Source organism: Rattus norvegicus, chromosome 13 (assembly GCF_021556685.1).
Source record: "Rattus norvegicus strain SHRSP/BbbUtx chromosome 13, alternate assembly SHRSP_T2T, whole genome shotgun sequence".
Taxonomy (NCBI): Eukaryota; Metazoa; Chordata; class Mammalia; order Rodentia; family Muridae; genus Rattus; species Rattus norvegicus.
Genome location: NC_141546.1, coordinates 61,990,262 through 62,017,087, shown reverse-complemented (window position 1 = coordinate 62,017,087; position 26,826 = coordinate 61,990,262). Strand labels below are relative to the sequence as shown.

Here is a 26,826-nt window from a genome sequence, read left to right as displayed (position 1 = left end):
TTAGTCAGAAAGATATGGAAGGACAAATGATTTGGTCAAGAGAGGAAAACCATATTTAAGAGAAAGGAGTAGTTTAAAAAAACAAGGCTCACAGAGATAGTTACATAATATTAGTGGTAAAATGGTGGTCTCCTCCACAGAACCCATTAACAATGACATTTAATTCAGGTATTCTAGATCCTGAAGAAGGTAGTTCTATGTAAGATTCAAATAGAGATGGTAGATGGACAAAATCCCATCGAGACAAAAGGTGATGGGTTAATGATATTTCTACTTTCTGGGTCATTTAATATTTTCCCATAATAAGCCTTGGAGTTGCTGAGATAAAAGAGAAAATAATTAAAAGTTTAAAAGAATATATTGAGGTAGCTAAGAATCATAAAAAATGAGCTTCAATGCTGCTTGCATCCACATAAACAAGAGCTCGCTAAATTGCTAAAAGCAAATTGTAAAAAGGATTATACTTAAAGCGGACTTTCTCACATAAAAATAGCCTCTATGTCTAGACTTTGCAAACACAAGAACAATGCCCAGCAACCTGCACAGGATTTGAGGGGTTACATAAAAATGCATTTGCTGTCTGGTTCATTTGCCTTGAATGTGCTCTGTTTTTCAGTTTCTAAGAGTCAAGAGCTAAGGTCATAAAATGTGGATTCATGAATTGATCAAAACGAACCCTTGGGTAAATGGCTACACTGATAGGCAAGGTCTAAAGAAATAGCTTATAGAAATAAACAACTGGACTTTGGTCTGCAAGAGAGAGATATCCCAAGCAGAATACCGAGATGCCAGCTTGTATTCATAAAACTCTGAGTCACTCTTTCACTGCTGACATTCACGGTTTCCTCAGGACCCTTTCTCAGGCTGAGTCTGGACCTTTGCAATGTTTGTAATTTTGAGGGGTGTGTGTGTGTGTGTGTGTGTGTGTGTGTGTGTGTGTGTGTGTGTGTGTGTCTGTAGTATATGTAATTTGGAATGCATGTGTGCCATATATAATGCATGTGCAGGTTCAATATGTAGAATTTGGCTTTGTCCTTCCACCATGTATGATTGTCCCAGAGATCAAACTTAATCCAGCATGAAAGGTGGCAAGCATATTTCCACTGAGTCAGCATTTTAGACCCCATGTGTATTCTTCAACAATACGTACCATTTTCTTCTCTGACTATTCCTGTCTTAATTTTCAAAGCTGTCTTTAACTATCTATGGGTTCCATTTCATGTATATTTATTTATTTATTTTTTCTAACTGAAATTTTTAATTTTTTACATTTTTAAAATTTATTAATACTGTATTTGCATTTTTTACCACTCCATTTCCCCCTACACTCCTCCCATCTAGTACTAACTTCTTAAATTGTGACCTCTTCTTTAATTGTTTTGGTTATGTAGATAAAGTCCATTTATTGTTGTTTATATATAAATGTGTTCAGTGCTAATGGTTTAGGACCGAAGGCTCTATCAAAGAGCCTTTCTTTTAATAAAACGACCCCCCTCACAGATGTCATTGATTGCTTGACGGTCTTCTGGAACTACTTCCATCCACACTGGGGGGGGGATGGGCTCGTTTGTGCCTACACTCGTATTTCTATGCACCATGTCATGTTCACTTCAACACTTCAAAGCCTTGGCCAAGTATATTCATACGACCTGCCAGTCACTCTTCTGTTTCCTTCTCTAAATGAAGAAACATTTGTCCACATTTCCATCTCAGCCTTTGCAGCAGATCATAATCTGCAGCACCAAATGCAGAAAGTTTTTTTCTCTCAGTTTAGTCAGAAAGGTTACAAATTTATTTTAAAATTTTTATTGATGTAGTTTGCAAGATAGCAATTTGAAATATACATATCACATTATTAACATTGTTGAAAAAGAGAGATCTTAAAGTTTATAGTTATGTAGTGAGGAATTGGAAGCTGTTTATGAACATTTGTTTTATTTATGCATCACTAAAATATGATAAATATCATAAAGTAGTTAAAATATTATAGTGGGTCATACACTAAAATTTTTAACTATCTGTTTAGAATTCTTTCTGAAAGTCTTGGTTTTGCACCACATGTATAAAGAATAAACTGATTTGATGATTTTAAAATGTAGATTTGTGCTTACCATTTCCCAAGTAACTCAGCTAAACTGAAATTTTAACTTTAGGGGATGCCCGCATTGGTTATAAATTAAGATTCATTTTCTTAAAGGGAATTGGGATATTTTACAGATTTTGTGTCTTTAAGCTGTATTATTTCTCATCACTTTTGGTGTATGAATTAAATATAATTTAAGTATATTTTAATATATCCCTAATTTTTGTTCAAATCCTACAATCAGAAAAAGTATAAGCTATAAGTAAGTATTGCTCACATTAAATATTCATGTCTAGTTAATTCACTGAAAACTAAAATCTGTCTATTTCTGTTTTCTTTGGTTTTACAAGACAGGCAACAATGCATATTTTAGTAGAGGTTGGTTGATTGCAGAATAGTTCCCATAGATCAGAATTTGATTTCTGGTGTGGGCAATTCAATGAATCATTTATTATATCATGCACAGGTGTTCATTAGAAAAGCATCATATTATAGTGGAAAGAGCAGCTATTCTCTCAAGATCATTCAAGTGCAAAATTACATTAGGGACTATGATAAGGGATTAAATGACCATAAGTGCTATCTTTTTACCTTATGTTGTAAGCAATTGAAATGACCCTTATATACTCTATGTCCTCCCCATAGGGACTGTAATATATCATCCTTTCCAAACTGATGGAGAAAAAGTCAAATATGCAAATATATACTGTGCTTTGAATATTTTTGACTAACTGATGCTTTTTAGTGATTATGGTCTTCACATTTCAAAATTATTACTCCAAATGTGCTTTGTCATGAAGTAATCTTGTAACTCTGCCTTTAGTTGTATATTTGATTTATTTTCAATCTATTGTTTTAAGGTACATACACCACCCACAGTGACTGTTGTAGAAACAGAGGGGAGTGTCTGATATTTACAAATGCTCTACAAGCCTGCATAGACCCAAACTTGGCTACTCTACGAGAACAGCAAATGTCTTCCCTACTTAACCTTACATCTAGCCCTAAGTTTGTGTATGACTTACTCCCACGCTGTTTGTGCAAACCATTTCAAGGAGATCACACTATACTTATATATCAAAGCATCACCTGATTTCCATGTACATCTTCAACTTTATGTTTTAGTTAAATTTCATTGTTTCCAAAAATAATTTCATATAAAATTCACTAAACGATAACAACTTTAGTTGCATCTCTACAAAATTTTAATTAATAAGTACCAATTAATATTTTTGATTTTTTAAAAGAAAAATCCTTATGTCCTATCCATTTTTAATTCCTTTGCAGAAAAGTGTTAATCGATGTTCTCTAAATGTGCTCTGATTTCTATCACTATCATTTTGCAAAACATTATAAACATACATAAAAAGTTAGCCAGTTCAGAATAAGAATTTATTTGAGAAAATTAACAACAATGATGAATGATAAATCTCACCAACTGTCCATGTATTTTAGAACTTGCCTTTTACAAAGAATATAATGTTTTCTTCCATGATACCCAACGTGTTTTCTGCCTTACCATATTTATTATTCACCTTTGTCCTTTATTACCTCCTGAAGAACTGCTAGGCCTCATGTCTTTGTTTGCTCTTGGCCATCAACTTGATCAATAAAACTGATCATTTTAGAATCCAGTGTCAACATTCAAATTTGGAACTATGGCATTAGTGACTGATGTTTCATGTAAATAATAGGGCAACAGAATTCTGCTGGATGGTTTTAGATACTTTGTCAATGATGAAGTGACCACAGGTGTGTGGATTCATTTCTTGGTCTTCAATTCTATTCCATTGATCTACCTGCCTGTCATACCAATACCATACAGTTTTTATCACTGTTGCTGTATAATACAGCTTGAGTGCTTTAATTATATTTATTTGATAAGAGTTTCAACTGTTCCATATATCAAATTTTCTTAATTATTTCAGGACTGCCTTCACAGGAAGCAATTATATGGTTTTTTCTTTACTCATTAGTCATGTTTGTTGTTTATACTTTATAGTTTTAGTATGGAAAGCAATCACATTATTTTCCTAAAAATTTTACATTTCTCCAGTAAAGTAAAACCACCTTTATTAACAGTTTTCTCAATTTATATATGCAAATTATGAACAACCTCCAAAAAGTAGTCATTTAACTTAGGAGAATGTCAAACCCATGGATAGACATTCATTTTTGAGCTATTGTGGCCAGAAACCTAGATTTGTAAGAGTCTATTTCTAGAATTAAAGAATCGGTACATCTGGAATCACCTATCAGAGATGTGAAAATGAAATCAGACAATGTCTATGTTGTGACACAATCATATAGAAAAGTCTTTCCTAGAACTGGAAGAGCTTGAAGGGGCTCGAGACCCCAAAAGTACAACAATGCCAAGCAATCAGAGCTTCCAGGGACTAAGCCACTACCTAAAGACTATACATGGACTGACCCTGGACTCTGACCCCATAGGTAGCAATGAATATCCTAGTAAGAGCACCAGTGGAAGGGGAAGCCCTGGGTCCTGCTAAGACTGAACCCCCAGTGAACTAGTCTATGGGGGGAGGGCAGCAATGGGGGGAGGGTTGGGAGGGGAACACCCATAAGGAAGGGGAGGGGGGAGGGGGATGTTTGCCCGGAAACCGGGAAAGGGAATAACACTTGAAATGTATATAAGAAATACTCAAGTTAATAAAAAAAAAAAGAAAAAAAAAAGAAAAGTCTTTCCTAAGTCTTTCCATCATATTTGGGTCATTAATTTCATGCACCTCATTATCTCAGGACAGCTCATGGGCTTTCTTATTGTTCTATTTCAACAACACACTCCCAATGTCTCCTTGCTCCTCCTGGCTCTCTGAAGTGTTTCCTAGCTCTCCCTTAAAACCTTTAGCTCTTTGTTTACCTACTTTCCCAAATGAGAAAGCCTTCTACAACACTGATTACAAACATAAAACCGCTGCTGCAATCTGTCTGTTCAGTAAACATGCTCTATTGTACAGCTTATGATTCTACTCCACTGGGACTAAAGCAAAGTCACCAAGAAACAAGATTATTTAAGGAAGAAACTTTGACTTCATTACTCAGTTGTTGACCTAGTCTCCTCTAGAACTGTGTCGCAAACACTGCAGATTCAATAAGCTGTAAAGAATGTGTCAAATAAGTCATAAACTGACATGAAAGTGTCATCTTAGGTATAAAAGTAAACTTTAACACCTTCCAGGGGGATGTTTTTTAGTTATTTTCTTCTACAAAAATGAGCAAACAGTACTTTGTTTTTAATTTTTTTCTTTTATGTGATATTTTTATTTACATTTTAAATGTTATTCCCTTTCCTGGTTTCCCTGACATAAGCCCCCCTTGCACATCCCCATCCTCCTGACATTCCCCTACACTGGGAGGTTGAACCTTGGCAGTATCAAGGGCTTCTCCTTCCATTGGTGCCCAACAAGGCCATCATCTGCTACATATGCAGCTGGAGCCATGGGTCAGTCCATGCATAGCTTTTGGGTAGTGGTTTAGTCCCTGGGAGTTCTGGTTAGTTGCCATTGTTGTTCTTGCAAGCATCTTCAGTTTTTTCTATCCTTTCTTTAATTCTTCCAATGGGGATCCCATTCTCAGTTCAATGGTTTGCTGCTAGCATTCAGCTCTGTATTTGACATGCTATGGCTGTGTCTCTCAGGAGAAATCTATATCCAGCTCCTGTCAGCATGCACTTCTTAGCTTCATCAATCTCATCTAGTTATGGTGGCTGTATATATATATATATATATATATATATATATATATATATATGTGTGTGTGTGTGTGTGTGTGTGTGTGTGTGTGTGTGTGTGTGTGTGTGAGTGTGGGTGTGTGGGTGTGTGGGTGTGTGTGTATATATATACCACATGTGGGGCAAGCCCTGAATGGACATTCCTTCATTCTTTGCTCCAAACTTTGCCTCCATATCCCCTCCTATGGTTATTTTTGTTACCATTTTTAAGGAGGATTAAAACATCCAAACTTTGGTCGTCCTTCTTCTTGAGCTTTATGTGGTCTGTGGATTGTATCTTGGGTAATCTGAGGTTTTGGGCTAATACCCACTTATGAGTGAGTGCAAACCATGTGTGTTTTTCTGTGATTAGGTTGCCTCACTCAGGATGATATTTTCTAGTTCCATCTATCTGTAAATTTAAAGAAGTCATTGTGCTGAGTAGTACTCCGTTGTGTAGATGTACCACATTTTCCACATCCATTCCTCTATTGAAGGACATCTAAGTTCTTTCCAGCTTCTGGTTATTATAATTAAGCCTGCTATGAACATAGTGGACCACATGTCTTTGTTGTATGTTGGAGCATCTTTTGGGTATATGCCCAAGAGAGGTATAGCTGGGTCCTCAGGAGTGCAATGTCCAATTTTCTGAGGAACCTCCAGACTGATTTCCAGAATGGTTTTACCAGTCTGCAATCCCACCAACAATGGAGGAGTGTTCCTCTTTCTCCACATCCTCGCCAGCATCTGCTGTCACCTGAGTTTTTGATCTTAGCCATTCTCACTGGTGTGAGATAGAATCTCAACATTGATTTGATTTGCATTTCCCTGATGACTAAGGATGTTGAGCATTTCTTTATGTACTTCTCAGCCATTAGATATTCCTCAGCTAAGAAATCTTTGTTTAGCTCTGTACCCCATTTTTAATAGGGATATTTGGCTCTCTGGAGTTTAACTTTTTGAATTTCTTTTATATTTAGGATATTATCCTCTATTGGATGTAGGATTGGGAAAGATCTTTTCCTAATCTGTTGGTTGCTATTTTATCCTAAAGACAGTGCTCTTTGCCTTACCGAAGCTGTACAGTTTTATGAGCTCCCATCTTTTGATTCTTGATCTTAGAACATATGCCATTGGTGTTTTGTTCAGTAAATTTTCCCCAGTGCCCAAGTGATCAAGACTCTTCCCCACTTTTTCTTCTATTAGTTTGAGTGTATCTGGTTTGATGTGGAGGTCCTTGAACCACTTGAATAAGAATGGCATGATTTGTATTCTTCTATATTCTGTCTTCCAGTTGAAGAAGCATCATTGTTGATAATGCTATTTTTTCCATTGGTTGGTTTTAGCGCCTTTATCAAAGATCAAGTGACCATAGGTGTATGGGTTCATTTCTGGGTCTTTAATTCTATTCCACTGATCTACCTGCCTGTCTCTGTACCAGTATAATTCAGTTTTTTTCACTATTGCTTTGTAATACTGTTTGTACGAATATTTGTGTCCTTGCATTTGTAGCATAAATATTTAGAATTGAGAGTTTATCCTGGTGTATTTTTTTTTCCTTTAATGAATATGAAGTGTCCTTCCTTAACTTTTTGATAACCTTTGGTTGAAAGTTGATTTCATTTGATTTTAGAATGGCTACTCCAGCTTGTTTCTTTAGATCATTTGCTTGCAAAATTGTTTTCCAGCCTTTTACTATGAGGTAGCGTCTGTCATTGTTTCTGAGGTGTGTTTCCTGTATGCAGCAAAATGCTGGGTCTTCTTTATATGTCCAGTTGTTGGTCTATATCTTTTTATTTGGGAGTTGAGTCCATTGATGTTAAGAGATATTAAAGAATAGTGATTGTCATTTTCATTGTTAGAAATGGTTTTATGTTTGTGTGTCTCTCTTCTTCTGGTTTCGTTGCAAGGATATACTTTCTTGTGTTTCTATGGGGTACTTTTCCTCATTTTGTTGGAATTTTCCATCTATTATCCTTTTTAGGGATGAATTTGTAGAAAAATATTATGTAAATTTGGTTTTGTCATGAAATATCTTGGTTTCTCCATCTATGTTAATGGAGAGTTTTGCTGGATATAGTAGCTTAGGCTGGGAATTGTGTTCTCTTAGGGTTTGTATGAAGTCTGTCTAGAATCTTCAGACTTTCATAGTCTCTGGTGAGAAGTCTGGTGTAATTCTTATAGGTCTGCCTTTATATGTCACTTGACTTTTTCTCCTTAATGCTTTTAATATTCTTTCTTTGTTTTGTGCATTTGGTGTTGGGGTATTATGTGACAGGACGAGTTTCTCTTCTGGTCCCATCTATTTGGAATTCTGTAGGCTTCTTACATGTTTATGGGCTCTCTTTCTTTAGGTTAGGGAACTTTTCTTCTATAATTTCATTTAGGATATTTACTGACCCTTTAATTTGGGAATCTTCTCTCTTTTCTATAACTATTATCCTTAGGTTTGATCTTCTCATGTCCTGGAATTCCTGGATGTTTTGGACTAGGAACTTTTTGTGTTTTACATTATCTTTCATGATTGTGTCAATGTTTTCTAAGGTATCATCTGTCCTTGAGATTCTCTCTTTTTTCCCTTCTAATTTGTTGGTGATGCTTGCATGTTTATTGTTTCCATTTCCATATTTAAATCCTGGATAGTTTTGTTCAACTCCTTCACCTGTTATTTGTGTTGTTCTGTAATTCTTCAAGGTATTTTTATGTTTCCTCTTTAAGGGTCACTTGGACCAGAAAAGTTAGCGATTGGCTTTCCGCTCTTGGTGAGGCAGAAACCTGTAGAGTCTTGCCCCTGACTGCTCCTAGATGGCACTAAGCGATTTCCTCTTGGGTCAGGAATGTGGGCACAAAGTAGTTGTCTTCTCTAATTTCTCAGGATTGTCTGCAGTTCTGAGGGTCCAGCTCTCTCCCCCAGGTGATTTGGGTGCAGGGATCTGTATGTCAGTACTTCCTAATTGGCACTCTGACATAAATCCTAGGAGATCTAGTCTTTTTGTTTTTGTTTGTTTGATTGTTTGTAGTTTAAGTATAAACTGTTAGTTTTTCTCTCAACTTTGAACTGTTATCCACTGTTTTACAGATAAGTCTAGAACCACAACATAATGTCACTTGAAAAAATAATGTATACATTCCCATTACTGAACACATTTATATAATATTTACACAATTACACCAAATTCTCTGAATTAGCTGCTGTCTAATTTACAATTGCAGAATTCTATCAGAACTTCAAAGAATACATGATACCAATATTCCTCAAACTATTCCACAAAATAGAAACAGAAAGAACATGACCTAATTCATTCTGTGAAGCCACAATTGCTCTGATACCTAAACCACACAAGGACCCTACAAGAGAGAGAGAGAGAGAGAGAGAGAGAGAGAGAGAGAGAGAGAGAGAGAGAGAGAAACTTCAGACCAAACTTGCTTATGAATATTCATGCCAAATACTCAATAAAATTCTTGCAAATCGAATTCAGGAACACATCAAAAAATTATTCACCACAATCAAATAGGTTTCATCCCAGGGATGCAAGTTTGGTTCAATATACACAAATCCTTTCGTGTAATCCAGCATATTAAAAAACAAACAAACAAAAAACCCCAAAACAAAAAAAAAAGACCTCAAAGAAACAAATCACATGATCATCTCCTTAGATTTAGAAAAAGCAATTGACAAAATACAACACCACTTCATGTTAAATGTATTGGAGAGATAAGAAATTCAAGACCCATACCTGAACATAATAAAAGCAATATATTGCAAACCAACAGCCAATATCCAATTAAATGGAGAGATACTTCCAGCAATCCCACTAAAATTGGGGACAAGAGAAAAATGCCTATGCTCCTCCTATCTATTCAATATAGCACTTGAAGTGCTAGCTATAACAATAAGACAACAAAATTGGTCAAGTTGACACAAATTTGCAAAGAAGAATCAAAAGTATCACTATTTGCCCATGATATGATAGTATACATAAGTGACCCCTAAAATACAAGAACTTCTCTAGCTGATAAATAACTTGAGCAAAGTGGCCAGATATAAAATTAACTAAAAAAAATAAGAACCTTCATTTATACAAATAAAAAACAGGCTGAGAAAGAAATTAGGGAAGCAACACCCTTCACAATAGCCACAGATAATATAAACATTTAACCACACAAGTGAAAGATCTTTATGATAACGACTTCAATTCTCTCAAAAAAGAAATTGAAGGAAATCTTAGAAAATGGAGAGATCTCCCGTGCTATGGACTGGCAGAATTAACATAGAAAAAATGGCCATCCTACCAAAGGCAATCTACAGATTCAAAATCCCAACAGAATTCTTCAAAGTCATCTAAATGTCAATTCTCAAATCTATCTGAAAAGGCAAAAGACCCAGAATAGCAAAAACAATTCTTAAAAGAATGGCTGGGATAATCACCATCTCTGACCTCAAGCTCTACTACAGAGTAACATTGTTGAAAATTTCATTGTATTTGTACAGAGACAGACCAGTTGATCAATGGAATAGAATTGAAGACCCAGAAATATAACCATGCACTTAGGCACATTTTTTCTTTGACAAAGAAGCCAAAGATATACAATGGAAAGAAAGAAACATCTTCAATAAATGGTGTTGGTCTAACTTGCTGTCTTTATGTAGAAACATGAAAATAGACCCATATTTTTCACCATAGACAAAGCTCAAGACCGAGTGGCTCAAGGATCTCAGCATAAAAGCAGAAAACACTGAATCTAATAGAAGAGGAAGTGGGAAAGGGCCTTGAACTCATTGCCACAGGGACAAATTTCCTAAACAGAACTCCAGTGGCTCACATTTTAAGATCAAGAATTGATAAATGAGACTTCATGAAACTGGACAGCTTCTGTAAGGTAAAGGACATAGTCAATAAAACAAATCAGCAACATGTAGATTGGGAAAAAAATTCACTAACCCTCACATCCAATATAGAGTTACCAAAAAGTGATGCTCAGTATGTTCTCACTAATAAGTGTATATTAACCCCCCCCAGAAAAAAAATGACAGAATATTAAAGATAAAGTCCGTCGGATTTTAAAAGTTCAACAAGATGAAGGACCCAAGTAAGAACACCTCAGTCCCACTTGGCAGAAAGAAGAAAGCAACCACAGCGGGGGAGGCAGGGAGTGACAGCAGAAGGAGAGGGGATGGGAGTCAGGTTAGAGCTGAAGAAGATCTGGTATTTCATGGGGGAAAAGCAGTGGAGTCCTGAGGGCCAGCAGAAAGACTAGAAATAGGCAACCTCAGGAGGTAAGAGGTTCGGAGGACTGTCTAGAATTCACCAGAGACCTGGAAGGTGTGAGGCCCTCAGGACTCAAGGTGGGGTGTGTGTGTGTAGATGAAATGTGCTACAGTGAGGAGAGGGAACTTGTTGAGCCCACCTCCGGCAGAAAGACAGGGCATCAAGTAAGGGATGGGATTGGTATTCCACAGTCAAAACTCTGACCCATAATTCTTCCTGTCTGAAAGAAATGCAGGGATGGAAATGGAGATGTGCTTGAGAAAAAGAAGTTCCAATGACAGGCCCAAAGTGGGATCCATCTTAAGGGGAGGCCACGAGACCCGACACCATTACTAAGGCTATGGATCATGCAGAAAAATGGACCTATCATGACTGATCTCCAAAAGACCCAACAAGCAGCTTAAAGAGTCAGATGCAGATATGTGCACCCAACCAATGAACAGAAGCTGCTAACCCCTCTGTATACTTTAACATCCTTGGATGCTTTCACTCAACACTGTATTTGGCTTTCTCATGTTTTTATAGTTTAACATTTTTAAGACTGAAATGCCATTTGCAAGGATGTAAATATGTAAAAGTTATTAAAAATTTGAAAAGACAGAAAAGTACGAACATTTTTAATTTTGAAAATTTGCACTTAAGCATATGCATTTAAAGGAAAGAATTATCTCAAAACAGATTATATCCATCTGAATTCCAAAGACAAATGTATTCTAAACTGGGAAGTCTATTTACATTTTAGAATACTCTCAAGCAATTGAAATGATGCTAAATTACTTAAATAATAATATTTAAACCGTTCCATTCTGTCATTTCTGTACTTGATATAACAGGAAGAACGTGTAATTTTGAATGCTTCTCATAGCTCCTTCCTTAGCCTCATGCAGAAACATGAAGGAACAATTCTGGTTTTGGCCCTGGCTTTTCTAAGCCATTGAAAGGCACAATGAATTCTTTCCTCTGTTCTGAGCTGATAACAATATGGATTTTAAGTTTTCATTTTTCGCCAAAGGTATCATTACCTCTAGGTAATTATTTCTTACTTTAATTTTTTAAATATTTATATATAATCTACATAAAATATATTTATTCCCATCCATACACTAAATATACCAAATTTGCTAAGAGGCACATTTTCCATTGAGTACCAATGATGAGTCTGTGTTGACTCTTCTGTATAACAATTATTTCTTTACATATTTGTATTTAAATTACATCTTCATGGTGCCTTATAAGGATATTACTGCTGTTTCCTGCCATGAACTGTACTGAACTGTACAGACTAATATCTTGATTTCTTTCATTAAAAATTGAGTTAAGTGACCTAAAATTCATTTTCATATTCTATATCCAAGAAATTGTATATAAATAAATACTTGTGACCTGATTTTTGTAATATTTTTATTAATAACAACCATCTTTTGGGAAATGTTTTTATAAAGTTGCTATAAATTCTTCAATATTTATTTTGAAAATTTCCATGAATAACAATAAGGAAAGCAATTTTCTTTCCAGATTATATATCTCCAAGTTGAATTTTCAGTCAGAAAAATTATATAATGCTGTGAACTCTAAACAAAGGCCTGTCCTTGTTATTGCTTAACACGAACACTCGAATGTCTCAACTATTTTGATAATGTTTCAAATGTTTCAAATTTTACCTTCATGGTAAGTATGATTGATGCTATGATTCAGACTAACTCTTCTTGATTCATGCCTAGGAGATGTAGTTCTAGATCTCTTGTCTGCAAGCTTAGCTAACTGTCCTTTCACAAGCTGGGAAGGCGTGCCCTTTGCTAAGCCTGTAGTTGTTTCATCCAATTTTGGGAAGTAGAAACTCAAGCCTGGTCTCCTGAACTGCTAGTTTGCAGTCTGTCATGGAGTCAGCGTGATGCATGTGAATTAATGCCTTTTAATAAATTAATGATAAGTTTTAAGGATATATCCCGTATTGATTGCTGGTTATAGATTCAAAAATCTAGTATCTGCAAGATATTGCATTATGAAGAAGGATATTTATCTCTGACAACTGGTGAGTTCTCTTTCACGACATGTATATACTCTCTCACATACACACGCACACACACACACACACACACACACACACATACACACAAACTCACACATATACACAAGTCCATACATCATTGAAATTGAGCACACCACACAGTCAGTGTTCATGTCTCATTATTAAAAAAATCATTTTAAAAATTTGAAGTAAGAATTATGATAAACCATTTGATTCACAAAATGCAAAATGGCAACAAAAAAAACCTAGATGTCCTTATAGATAATTGACAACTAGTGGAAAATATTTAAGTTCTTTAGCAGTGGTGAAATTTGTATATATGTATATATGAATATATGCATATATATTAGAGTAGACACCAAGAAGAACTAGAATGCATAATTTTATTTGTGACTATATATATATATGTGTGTGTGTGTGTGTGTGTGTGTGTGTGTGTGTGTGTGTGTGTGTGTGTGTATGTGTTCCATATTATATATAAGATACATTAGCTTAGCAGGAATAAAAGAAAAAGAATGCCTATATTTTATTTTGTTTTTTAATATTTGATATTATGAAGTAAAATATCATACCCATTTCATTCTTATTTTGTTATTTAAATATATATCCTTATCATTTTCAACATCTGTTTTCTTACAAATGTTGATAAAATATTGGCAAGCTAAGAGTAACTCTCTTTTTCACAAAGCTAAGGTATAAAGGAAAATACATCTATACTAATACAAGGGGTTTTGTGTGCCTCCTGACATTTTGTGTGTGAATTGAATTAACAAAATTAAACTTTATTTTGTGGTCTAAGTGCTAAGAATTGGAATTATTAGTTTGCATGATGAAGTCTTTCTCTCAGAATAATCATTTCTGAAAACTCAGATAGGTGATTGAATTTACTTTCATTTCTGAGTCCTCACTTGGTTCACATCTCAAATATTTTTCCTAAGATGGGATTTAAGTTTTATAGGGGTATAAACATTAGATACATTAACCTTGGAAACTTTGTTAAGTGTGTAATATGGAGAATAATTGCATGAAATAAAAGAACCAGTATCATTTTGAAATTTTGAGTTAGAAATTCTTCATCAAGTGTTGGAGGTAGAGGGCTTAGGATTAATGGTTAAAAGTACATACTCCCCTTAGAGGGGGCCCAGGTTTGATACTCAACAGCTATGTTGTGTGGCTAACATGCATATAATCACAGCTGCAGGAACATGATGTCTCTGATGAATACGGCAATGCAGTAACAGTACACATCCAAAGACTCATCCACCTGCAGATAATTAAAATTGAAAGGTAACCATCCTAAAAATCAAAGACCCATTAACTTTAAACAGAGGAACTCTCGACTTTTTATTAAAGCTCTATACTGTTTTATTTAAAATGTAATACATTCAGCAAATATATGTAAAAAGATTGTGTAGAAATAATATGTGGAAATACATTCAAAGTACAAAATATATAGTGTCTAACACCTTTAATATGTAAATGACACATCAGATGATTAATTGAACTATGCAATTTTATCCTGATCATTACAGTTTTTCTTTAGGACAAGTTTCATAAAAATAATATGGTTTAATCCATAATGATATCTAGAGATAAGAACATAAGACATATGAACACATGAAGGACACATAGGGACAAATATATCTTCTAAAGTCATCCAAATGCATCTGTTTATTGAAGAACTGAGAACTGAAAATCTTACATTACTTAATTTCTCCTGTCTTTCATCTGGGTGTGGATCTCACATTGTTTTCTGGCTTTCAATTCACTTTCGAATTTTATGTAATATCCATAATCAGATTGGTCATAATGTATAATAAACAATCTAATTCTATAATGTAGGTTACCTTTGTGTGGCATCAAAATCATTGCTAGCTAGTTCAGATCCTCTAACAGGAGAAAAGGAGGAGTGTGACTATGACTATGACTGTTATTCAGTAATAAAGTTTGGCTGTTTTCTAACCCTCTTAATTTTTGGCTTCTAGTTTTCTGTAAGACACAATGTAACTTTATTAATTACTCCTAGTGTTCTACAGTAAAGTTAACTTAATATATTTATTATACTATTTACATGATTTAAATCCTATTTTGTTTTGATTTTTGTGATTTGTTGTCTTTTGTAGATGGAATTTAGAAAATTTAAATGTATATGAAAATATATATTTTGTTAATTATCCCCGGCTTTCTAAATTGTATCCTTCAATTCACATTATTGAAAATATTAACATAAATATAATTGAGTATAGTAGATATTGCTTCTAGTTTGGGTCACTTCAGAGTGTTTGAGTCAAACCATAAAAAAGAAGTCAGGGGAACTGGAGGTCTGAAGGACTAAGAAGGTAATAATGAAATTAGCCAGAGATGGGAAGACAACCCTCATTGTAAAACACAATGTAACTTTGTTAAATAAAAGGCAGGGCTTCTAGACAGCCATTGTGCCAACCAGAGACATGAACAGAATGAAGTATCATTGTGGATGATAAAAAGTTGTTGATAAAATTAATTGTAAGTATAAGGCTTTGTCTGACATATGAATTTAAGATAAATTTTTATTTTGAAATTTTTATGTCTTGTTGAATCAAATTGGTAAGAATCTGGCAAAGGACTGAATTTTCCTCCACGCTGATTCTCACTAATGCAATTTACTTCACAGGTTTTAGTAAGAAGCTAAGGACCTGGTCTGATAGTAATTAAAGTCAGCATGACATATGTGGTTAGCCATGTGTGGAAGTTTCCTGTCACTGGATACAGTATGCAAATGTGTCATGGATTGAGCTAACACAATTTCCAAGTCTAATCCATGTCACTAACCTCAAAGCACATTTACAAGTTTAACAGAGGTATTGCAAGATCGAAGAAAATCTTATTTGAAACAAAAGTCTATGGGAAATGAACAAGGAGAAGAAATCTGAAAACAAAAGAGATGAACAGGAAGGATTTTAAATATCTTCTGTCTGGGCTTTTGGAAAATTGATTTTGTTCTTAATTATGGGTTACCAAATACTAACTAAATAAATTGCACTACTAAAGATTGATGGGTAGTCTCAGTATGTGACAACATTCACTAAACTCATAAAGATTTGCTGATTGCAAATTGCATTCACCTAGACAGCCTTGGGGTCTTTGGTGAGTTTCTCTCTCACCAAGGATAGCTTTAGGAAAATTAATTATCCTTGTTATCTTATGTCATTCAGTGATTAGGCAAATATTTGCTGTAGCTTATTATACATGAAATACTACAGATGCCTAGATGTGGTGCATGCATAAGGAAGAAAGAGCATCATAGATCTTCAGGAGCTCATTTTGTATTGAAGGAGGCAAAAATGCAAATGACAGTTTCAATATACTTTTCTAAGTATGATTATGAATATAGGGGTTAGAAGAAAGAACTGGTAAATGGTGAGAGCTAAAAACTCCATTGTCCAAATGCATTCAGTTGCTTACCTTAGGAGATTTCTGAATATATAACCAAAAAGATATATAGGATATTTTCCTTAGAAACTGTCGTTAATTCATTCTTTTGTATTGTGTGACATATTTTCTGCTTTTCAATTGCTTATTTTTGAGAATGTCAGACATGTATACAATAAAATATAACTTTCCAATCCCTGTTCTTCCAGTTCCTGCTGGCTTCTTGCCTCACAGCATGTAAACACCCTCACACCACATAAGGAGTTGTATGTAATTTTAGATAATGAAGATGTATAAATAAGCCCAATGCATTTGTTTAGAAACAAGAGTAAGAGAGCAAACTAAGTTGAAATGGCATTTCAGGTAATAAAATAATGGAAAATTACTAGCATATGTGTGCCAGTCCTTGCAGGGAATCTTGTTTTTTGTTTTCTAACACAATGAAACTGTAGCTCAGACAATTACTGCTTAGAATCTATTTGTATGTTGAATTGAAGTCATCAAGTATTTGGCAAAAATGGAACCATTTTACTACTTTTCAGTCAACATTCAGACCCTTCATCATTTTGTAACTGTTTTCGGTAACATTTGCAATAAATGTTTTTTAAATAATAAAGTATTACTTGTGTGTCTCTATGTGCATGTACTTGGGTGTGTATGTGTGTCTGTGTTGGGTAGTTTGGAATGTGAATGCCATGATATTTATCTTCACAAAACATTGTAAATGAATCCTCTTGTAACTTTTGACTCCACTAATTTTGTTTTGTATCAATTCATTACATTTGTCTTAGAATTTTATTTATCTTAAAGACATGGTTTATTTTTACAAAGATTATTAACTTTTGTTTATATTGCTTTTAGAGCATACTTGTTAATGGGAAATGATGTAATAAATGTTTAAAAACCACTTGAAATGGATTTTCGCTTGTTTGTTTTGTATTTCTACTTGCCCAATTCATAGTTGATTGAATAGTATTCAAGGTGGTGAGATATGAAATGATCAGAAGCAAAATATAATCATGAAGAAAGACATATTGAAGAGAGAAGCTGGATGGAAACACAACTGACATGTTTTTACACAAGAATTTTTATCAACATTTGTAAGAAAACAGAGATTTTGAAAATGATAAGGATATGTATTTAAATAACAAAATAAGAATGAAATGGGTATGATATTTTACTTCATAATATCAAATATTAAAAAGCAAAATAAAATATAGGCCTTCTTTTTCTTTTATTCCTGCTAAGTTAATGTATCTTATATATAATATGGAACACATACATACACACACACACACATATATATATATATATACATATATATATATATATATATTCACAAATAAAATTATGCATTCTAGTTCTTCTTGGTGTCTACTCTAATATATATGCATATATTCATATATACATATATACAAATTTCACCACTGCTAAAGAACTTAAATATTTTCCACTGGTTGTCAATTATCTATAAGGACATCTAGGTTTTTTTGTTGCCATTTTGCATTTCATGAATCAAATGGTTTATCATAATTCTTACTTCAAATTTTAAAGTGATTTTTTTAAATAATGAGACATGAACACTGTGTGGTGTGCTCAATTGCAATGATGTATGGACTTGTGTATATGTGTGAGTTTGTGTGTGTGTGTGTGTGTATGTGTGTGTGTGTGTGTGTGTGTGTGTGTGTGTGTGTACGTGAGAGAGTATATACATGTAGTGAAAGAGAACTCACCAGTTGTCAGAGATAAATATCCTTTTTCATAAAGCAATATCTTGCAGATACTAGATTTTTGAATCTATAACCAGCAATCAATATGGGATATATCCTTAAAACTTATCATTAATATATTAAAAGGCACTAATTGACATGCATCACGCTGACTCCATGACAGACTGCAAACTAGCAGTTCAGGGGACCAGGCTTGAGTATCTATTTCCCAGAATTGAGTGAAACAGCTGCAGGCTTATGCAAAGGGCACCCCTTCCCAGCTTGTGAAAGGACAGTTAGCTAAGCTTGCAGACAAGAGATCAAGAATACCCTTGGCAGGGAACAGGGAGGCAAAGTTTAGAACAGAGGCAGAAGGAACACCCATTCAGAGCCTGCCCCACATGTGACCCATACATATACAGCCACCAGTCTAGATAAGATGGATGAAGCAAAGTAGTGCAGGCCAAAAGGAACTGGATGTAGATCTCTCCTGACAGACACACCCAGAATACAGCAAATACAGAGTCGAATGACATCTTTAAACCACTGAACTGAGAATGGGACCCCCGTTGAAGGAATCAGAGAAAGGACTGGAAGAGCTTGAAGGGGCTCGAGACCCCATATGAACAACAATGCCAACCAGAGCTTCCAGGGACTAAGCCACTATCCAAAGACTATACATGGACTGACCCTGGGCTCCAACCTCATAGGTAGCAATGAATAGCCTAGTAAGAGCACCAGTGGAAGGGGAAGCCCTTGGTCCTGCCAAGACTGAACCCCCAGTGAACGTGATTGTTGGGGGGAGGGTGGTAATGGGGGAAGGATGGGGAGGGGAAGCCTCCTTATATAGAAGGGGAGGGGGAGGGGTTAGGGGGATGTTGGCCCAGAAACCGGGAAAGGGAATAACAATTGAAATGTAAATAAGAAATACTCAAGCTAATAAAGATAAGGAAAAAAAAAGAACTACATCTCCTAGGCATAAATCAAGAAGAGTTAGTCTAAATCATAGCATCAATCATATTTCCATATGTAGAAAGTAACAATGAAGATATATATCACCTACCCCTTCCTAATGTTCCTCTTTTTGCTTTAAAACAGAATCTGTGAATGCAGTCAGGACCCTTCCATCGCAAAGGAATTGGGCCTCTAGATGCAGTAATAAACACTCTTTGCTTTTGAATACTATTTGAGACTATGGTATCATTCTTTGGCGACTGATGAACAATATCCTTTTGTATTTTGTAAAATACTTCATACACTCTTATTTATAATTTATTATTTCATTTTATATTATATAAATATAATCCCTGTCTACTCCTTCCCTTCTTCTTCTTGCATCGCTCAACATGCCATCTTCAAATTTATTATATATATATATATATATATATATATATGTGTGTGTGTGTGTGTGTGTGTGTGTGTGTGTATGTGTGTTCATACACTGGAGCCTGGGCAACCTATCAAGGATCACATTTTCCAAAATAATGATTCTCCCTTCCCTAACCAACTAGTCACAGTAAAATGCTACTCAGTCATGTTTGAAGATTGGAAACTATCACATCCATGTTACAATTTTAAATAGATTGAATTTTGCAACTCTTCTGCAGATAACCCTATATTATATGTTCATTACTGTGATATTGTGTTACAACCATAAGCCAGCACTCTACATCAGTCCTCTACTTTTCTACTTCTTTATTTCTTTTATGATGTGTTTCTTGAGCTTGGAAATACGTCTAGCATAGATATCCTACTTAGTCTCCTATTGTCAACACTTTGACCAATTAGGCATCTCTCTATTAACTACTGCCCACTGCAAAAAGAAGATTCTCTGACAAATACTAAAAGTTACTCAGGTTTATAGGCATACATATGTATATATGGCCAGGAAGAAAATATAGTGTTTTTCTTTTTGGGTTTAGGTTCCTTTACTAAACTGATCTAGGCTAGAAACATGGCTCACACCTTAATTCCAACAGTTAGGAAATTGAAGCACGGGGGATGTTTTCAATTCCAAGTCTGCCTGTGTTCTATAGTACATTTTATGCCAGTCTTGAAATACCTTTCCATTGATTATTCAGAAATCATGATCAAAGCAATTTAAAAAAAATAACACTTAACAGCTCTTTACATTTGGAGATCACATTTTGCCTTATAGTTCTCTTAAGCACAATGATGTTTAGCATTTAGAGATAAAGTTAGCCATCAATACAATGTTATCAATGACACTTCTCCATTGAGCTAAACCCAAGTGACATCCTTGTGGGAGGAACCTGTTTATACTGAAACTTAATTATTATTAGCTTATTAGCTCCTAAGCAGGAATTATATATCTTGTTAAGGCATTCGTAATTAATGCCAGCTGTAGTCAGCAGGAGTAAGAGCACTATGGTCCCTGTGATGGCTGACAGAAAAATTATTAGCAAGGAAGAACCTGAGAAAGAAAATGGGAGTTACCGCTTACTTCATTCTCATAGGGCCTTTTCCTTATTAATATTCTGGATTTCAGACAAATTATTCTTTATTATTCCTGAGTTGGTTGAATATGAGTATGACTCTCCATGGCCATAGATTAACCCCATTATTCTCTATAAAGCAGATCAATTTCCCCACCATGTTGTAAGACTACTTCATCTAAATGAGTTAACCTGTTCTGCTAATTTTGAAATACATTTTCCTAATACACATAAGTCTTCAGTTATTTGACATACGAAGATTTTGTACTTGACACCAGCCACTGTTGCTCAGTGGTTTCCAATCCTAATATTACGATGAGGGATATAAAGAGAACTAACATTTCTCTTCGCCCCAGAAGATTAGAAAACTTTGCTACTCCAAGCACTCTCTCCTTGCTGCACACTCACATACAAATATTCAGGGTGAGAAGAATGCTAAAATACAATATTTAGGGGCTGATGTATATGCCACACAGCTAAGCAGTATGTGAGCAGTCATTACATAGAAATCAAACACTTTCAGCTTAGAGATGAAGAGAGAGAAATGTCTCTCTAATTTAGTTGTGGCCAGTAGCTGGGAGACATTCACGCACAGTTTAAATTTGCTCTTAAAGTGGGATCTAAACTCATGAAAGAGCAGGAAGAAACATGGTTTAACATAAAACACCATTAGTTTACAATATCACCTTAAACATTTTAACAAGCAGTTTTTAGTGATGCTTCCTAGACCTTGGTAGCAGTCCATATTTCTGCAGCTAGGATATCATCCCTTGTGATATGTCTGACACGGGAACTATATATCCAGGCAAGGATGTGGTCTGCATTGACAGCAGTCAGAGTATTATGAATAACTAGGTATGTTCCTTTCCAGAAGGGTCAAATTTTTGTTTAGACCTAACACTCCAACCTTTCCTTGAGGAGAAGGGTTGGTTGGTATACTGTAATATTCTTTTCAGCTGAAATTAGGATGTTGTCGTCAGGATACATTAAAACTGAATGCTAGTCAAAGTCCAAGGGTTGTTGATTCAGGCAAGAGTGGGTATCCATTAGAAACATTTGGTGTACTGAAGAGAAATAGAGCAATTATATTGACTGGACAGATTTATATCAGATTTCAGCAAGGCTGGGGGTGCCATTTGGAGTAATCTGAAATTTGCAGCTGATTCCTAGAATATGTATATCTGTCAGCCTAGTGGAAATCTACAAAACGCGATATAGAACGGGGACAGAAGTTAAAGTTTAGTAACTTAAAGGAAAATCTTGCATTCGGAACACCTCTCCAGAATAAGCAATAGGTAGGGAATCAGTTTCACAGGAGTCCTTCCCGGCAGTTATTTGAGAGGTGGACCCCAGTTACAGCTTCCTGAAACTTAAATGAATTTGAATTTAAAAAAAGAGGTAAAAGTTTTAGGTATATTAATATTAAGAGTGGGTGGATCCTGGTTGCAGCTCCCTGAAACATAAATGAACTTAAAGGTTAAAAAAAGAGGTAAAAATATTAGGTATATTAACATTAACAATGTTACATATCTGTGTTTAAATCTATACAGTAGAAAATGAAGAATATCAAAGCCTTTGAGTCATAGTAAAAGTTTTGGGACCATCAAAAATCATTTTGTGTTAAAAGCATTAACAAATTATGTAAAATATATAATATATATTATATATATTGTATATATATTGTATATGTATATATATATATATGACAGAAACGTTATTAGCATGATGAGAAGCACCCTTCTGTCTATACTTAGAAAATAACCAAAGGGAAATTTTTTAATTTGAGCATGTAACTTACATAGTAGTCAATTCTTTCCCTGAGCTAGATTAATCAGAACTCCATTAATGAATATGCTAAAAGTGTTACCTTTATTTCCTAAAATCATTTATTGTTTTTAAGTCTTATTATTATTTTAATTACTTTCGCAAATCTTACAATTTACATAAACCTCAAACATTTCTTGTTTTTACATTCAATCATTTACCATGAGGTACAACTAGTTAAGTACAGAAAGAGTCATTGCAAAATACCTTTCTTTAAATAGAGACCTAAAACTCCTAGAAAATATCAGGACCATCATCATCATCAGAGATCTGAGAAGGATACATATGAACAGGTTGTATATTCTAAATTGCCTCTTAATCAATAAAATGAGAGTTATCATTTCCCTGGGAAATGGATTACCTTATTTTCTTCTTTAGTAATCTTTGGAGGCAAAGTGGGTTCTGTCTCCAGCGGTTATACAGGACATATATGTGTATATAATATCTTCATTAGTATATATGCATATATATATGCATGTATGTATATCATTTCATACCCCATTACAGTTCCCCTCCCAGAGTTCTTCAGAACATTCTCCCTCCTCTTTGCCTCTGACAGTTTGCTCCCTGCCCACCCATTCCTAGGTATTCCCTTACCCTGGGGCATCAAATGTCTACAGTTTTAGAATATATCATCCTGGGTGAAGTAACACAGACCCAAAAAGACCTGCATGGTCTGCACTCACTGATAAGTGAATATTAGCCAAAGGGTGCAGCATACAAATGATACAACCCACAGACCATAAGAAGTTTAACAAGAACAAAGCTCAAGTGAGGATTTTTTAATCAGACTTAGAAGGAGGAACAAAATAATCAAGGAAGGCAGAGGGAGCAAGGGACCTGGGTGGCAGAGCAAGGGGTAGAGGGAAGGAGGGCAGAATCAGGTAAAGGAGGAGACAAGAGAGAAGCCTAGGGGCCCAGGAGAATGAATAAAAATATGCAGCTTCTGGGAGTCCTGGTAGGGGAAACCTCTAGAAAGTCGCAGAGACCTGGGATATAAGAGACTTCCAGGACTCAATGGGGGTGAACTTAGACTAATTACCCAACAGTGGGGAGATAGAACCTGAAGAGACCACTTCAAGTTGGTAGACGGTGCCTCCAGTGCATGGAATCACTAACCCACCTTCAAAAATATTGACCCAGAATCGTTCCTATCTAATAGAAATGCAAGTTCAAAATTGGAGTGGAGACTGAAGGGAAGGTCATCCAATGCCTGGCCCAACTTGGGGTCCATCCCATGGGTGGCATAAAACCTTAACATTATTGCTGATGCCATGTTGTGCTTGTAGGCAGGTCCTCCGAGAGGCTCTGCCAGGAGCTGACTGAGACTGATGCAGATACAGTCAACCACTGGACTGAGGTCATGGACCCCTATAGAAGAGTTAGAGGAACTATTTAAGGGGCTGATGAGATAGGAAGACCAACAGTGTCAAGTAAGCTGGACTAGTGGGGGCTCCCAGAGACAAAGGCAACATTTAAAGAGCACACAAAGACTGATTCGAGGTCCCTGTAAATATATAGCAGAGGACTGCCTTGTTTGACCTCAGTGGAAGCCTAATCCTATAGTGATTTAATGACTCAGAGCAGGGGTGGGAGCATCATAGATGAAGGAAAGGGGAGATAGGATAAGGAACTATAGGAGGGGAAGGGGGACTGCATTTGGAATATAAATAAATACAATAATGAATACTTCATGTGGCTCTCTGCTCCTCCCTGTTCCAGAGACAGCCGCATCTTCTTGTGCAGTGCCAGCCTCCTCTCATAGACAAGATGGTGAAGGTCGGTGTGAACGGATTTGGCCATATTGGGCGCCTGGTTACCAGGGCTGCCTTCTCTTCTAGCAAAGTGCAGATTGTTGCCATCAACGACCCCTTCATTGACCTCAACTACATTGTCTACATGTTCCAGTATGACTCTACCCATGGCAAGTTCAACGGCACAGTCAAGGCTGAGAATGGGAAGCTTGTCATCAACCGGAAGCCCGTCACCATCTTCCAGGAGCGAGATCCCGCTAACATCGAATGGGGTGACGCTGGTGCTGAGTATGTCGTGGAGTCTATTGGTGTCTTCACCACCATGAGAAGGCTGGGGCTCACCTGAAGGGTGGGGCCAAAAGGGTCATCATCTCCGCCCCTTCCGCTGATGCCACCACGTTTGTGATGGGTGTGAACCACGAGAAATATGACAACTCCCTCAAAATTGTCAGCAATGCATCCTGCACCACCAACTGCTTAGGCCCCCTTGGCAAGGTTATCCATGACAACTTTGGCATCATGGAAGGGCTCATGACCACAGTCCATGCCATCACTGCCACTCAGAAGACTGTGGATGGCCCCTCTGGAAAGCTGTGGAGTGATGGCCGAGGGGCAGCCCAGAACATCATCCCTGCATCCACTGGTGCTGCGGAGGCTGTGGGCAAGGTCATCCCAGAGCTGAATGGGAAGCTCACTGGCATGGCCTTCCATGTTCCTACCCCCAATGTATCCGTTGTGGATCTGACATGCTGCCTGGAGAAACCTGCCAAGTATGATGACATCAAGAAGGTGGTGAAGCAGGCGTCCAAGGGTCCACTAAAGGGCATCCTGGGCTACACTGAGGACCAGGTTGTCTCCTGCGACTTCAATAGCAACTCCCACTCCTTCACCTTTGATGCTGGGGCTGGCATTGCTCTCAATGACAACTTTGAAAAGCTCATTTCCTGGTATGACAATGAATATGGCTACAGCAACAGAGTGGTGACCTCATGGCCTACATGGCCTCCAAGGAGTAAGGAGTAAGAAACCCTGGACCACCCAGCCCAGCAAGGATACTGAGAGCAAGAGAGAGGCCCTCAGTTGCTGAGGACTCCCCATCACAACTCAGCCCCTAACACTGAGCATCTTCCTCAAAATTGCATCCCAGACCCCATAATAACAGGAGGGGCCTAGGGAGCCCTCCCTTCTCTCTTGAATACCATCATCAAGTTCTGCTGCACCCTCAAAAAAATACTTCATGTTTGAGGTTAGTGTTTGAAAAATATTATTAATTTCTTCTCTACTACAATAGAGCCTGTTCATCTTTTTCATTAAAATAAATTGTTTTTGAGTCCTATCTATAGACAAACAGTACATCAGGAAGGAGCTAAGAAACCTACCTACCAGCAAGGTGTGTGGCAATGGTATCTACAGGCTGCAGATGGCCTATATCTTCTTTCCCTTACCTGATCATTCTGTTTCCTACCTCCTACATCTGCAACAAACTTATAGGCAAACCAGAAAATACAGGTTCACCAAATAATAATTTAAAAAGACAGAACATTATGCATCTAGTGGAGACAAGATAAAAACAAACATTTGGTGGCCACCTTCATTCTTACACTCAACAACCAATTTCTATCTTGACTTTTCCAACAAGGACCAGCAGCAGCCTCATTGTCTCTCTGACTTAGGACTTAATGTGGCATCCAGCTTTTTTAAATGTCTCACACATTCATACCACAGACAAACACAAACCTTATCTACCCACAGTAATATACTTCTTTCAAGGCCACATGTACTCCAACAAGGCCATACCTCATACTAATGGCACTCTCTGGTGACCAAGCATTCAAATATATGAGACTATGGAGCCCATTTCTATGCAAATCACCAAAATAATACTATTTCTTTCCCTTTTTTCCTCCAGTTGCTTCCATGTACATCTCTAACTCTTATTTAAATTCATGGCCTCTCCTTCTTTCATTGTTTTAATATATATTCTTATGTGTATATAATAAATACAATTTGGCCATCTTGTAATATGTTACCTGTATTTACATGATCATGAATTTACATGACTAACCACTTGATGTTGGTTGTCTAATGGCAGTTGGGATTTCCTTGACATAATTTCTTCCTCTCAGCATTCCCTACTTGCATTCAAAGATTTATCTAGGGTTAAGACCACTCAAACTTTCTTCCTTACACATTAGCAGGAGGTATCAATTGGAAAGAGGCACCATGTGTTCGTTAATACCTGCAATTCATTCAGTTATAGTCTTCTATATTTTCTGAATTTATTACAAAGAGCAGATCTTTGATATAAATGTTTTGTAAGGTGTAATATATACATATTGCCTTGCTTTCATTGACCCAAGATTTTCTTTAGATGTTGAAGAGCAAGTTATAAACAAAGCATGCATCTTGAACACCAGCCTACAATTTTAGTTTGTTAATATATTTAGAAGTCCTTTATAAAATGTCTCCTTAATATTCCAATGATTTAAAGATATTAAATGTATTTCCTAATGGTTTTATTATGAAAACTTATATTTATTATTATGAAAACTTACATTTT

General features: G+C 36.1%; 1 pseudogene; it reads left to right on the top strand.

The window, feature by feature from the left end:
• The first annotated feature begins 24,207 nt into the window (after window positions 1-24,207).
• Gapdh-ps17 (Glyceraldehyde-3-phosphate dehydrogenase, pseudogene 17) lies at window positions 24,208-25,372 on the top strand (annotated as a pseudogene).
• Window positions 25,373-26,826: the final 1,454 nt, after the last annotated feature.